Raw genomic sequence first — 1,810 nt, forward strand, 5'->3', positions numbered from 1 at the left:
GATTGCAAATAATGAAATCTGAAAAAATAAAAATAATTATATTACTGAACCACTGAGGTTTCAGAGTTCCCTCCAAATGGTACTGAATAATAATTGGATCTATGTTTTAGAGTTCAAAAAATGGTGCTGAATGCTGAATGCTTCACAGTGTGCCACTAATAACAGTGCACTGCCTTTGTTTCTGCTTATGAAACAGTTTAATTTCATCACTTCTCTTCCAAAGAAAATCCTCACTTAATGCCCATGCTCAATATCAAAATTTAATTTGGGTAAATAGGTTGCCGCTGTAGTATCTCAATTAACGGGAATGGGATGCCTTGCTTCTGCGTGCAGACTCACTTTGTGATTTGAGATGATTATAGTGAGATTTTTTTCCTCCCCCAACAGTCTACTCTAGCATCACAGCAGTGCCATTGTTGCTCACTGAATTTCAATTCCTTCTCTCTGTTTGTAATGCCGCAACTCTAATCTGAGAGTGGCTTGTGTCCAGCTGAAAAAATAAAAGATTCTTTGTTTTCTCAATAAAATTACAGTCGGGTTCAAGACATGTTTGAGACATGCTGCTGTCCCGTTCTGTATTCTTTCCCTTGTGAGGCCTGAATCCACCACGAGCAGCCTCATGTTGTTACAATCAATTCACTCGCACACACCGTGGCTTGAGGCATCTATATTTATACACAAGTCGTGTGGGTCACAGAGAGGGCCAGGCTGGGTTGTTTGTAGTCTGGAGATTGAAAAATCCAGCTTCTGATTGGAAGGTCACAACTCTGAGTCACAGTAAGGGATGAGAACATGGTGCAGACCTTAAAGGTTCTGTCAGTGAAATATGTCTCTTCAGGAGCATCTAGTGGCTGACATTATAAACTACATGAACATCTGCGCCGACAGTCATCCATGTTTTACTTTTTACCATATTGGCTTTCATGTTCACGATAAACTCCAGAAAAGCATAAGAACACAAAACAAAGTGACTTGAGTAACGTAATGTCAAATTTCTCTTTTACTTGATGCTTTTCATTTCTTCTTTATTCAAAATTTTACAGGGACCTTTTAAGCCTCCTTTTCCTGTGATATTTTTATCATGACTGATGAAAACTGAAAATGTTTTCTAGGTAGATAACGTGGGGAAAATAACATCTCTTGGCATTTCCTGCAGCTGTGAATACGTATTTTGTCCTCAAAGACTTTTCTGTCTGGCTGAAAATAAAATATAAAAATGGCTGCAGTAGTTTTAAATTAATTTCCTAATCCAAAAATAAAGATGGCAGTTCAACATGACAATGTTCTGTGCTCGATTGTGTCACAAATAATCAAAATGTTCACAGTGATACTATCACATCCTTTATTTTGTAGAGGTGTGATTGTTGATCAAATGCCTATGTTGTTTTTGCATCCAAAATGTTCTTTAATTTTTATTTAGTTTGGGAAGCACAGTGGAACAGTGGATTAACACTGTCATCTCACAGCAAGACCAGGATTTGAATCCACCAGCCAGCTGGGGCTTTTCTGCGTGGAGTTGGCAGGTTCTCTTTGTGCCTGCTTGGGCTTTCTCTGGGTACTCTGACTTCATCCCACAGTCCAAAGAAATACATGTTAGGTTAACTGGTGATTCTAAGTTGTCAGTAAGTGTGAATTGTTGTCTGTCTGACGAGCTGTCCAGGGTGTATCTGACTTGTTGCCCTAGTATAGCCCTACGCCCATTGTGGCCTTGAATTGGATAAAAGAAAAAAAAGGATTCATTACATTTTCATTTTTAGCTAATCACAGTTTCGGTTGGTTCTGGCTCAAACTGGTAGACCAAAGGGTTATA

This window comes from Mchenga conophoros, linkage group LG6 (genome assembly GCF_057382185.1).
Source record: "Mchenga conophoros isolate Kocher_MC1m ecotype Shallow Benthic linkage group LG6, M_conophoros_male_GT1.1, whole genome shotgun sequence".
NCBI classification, from domain to species: domain Eukaryota; kingdom Metazoa; phylum Chordata; class Actinopteri; order Cichliformes; family Cichlidae; genus Mchenga; species Mchenga conophoros.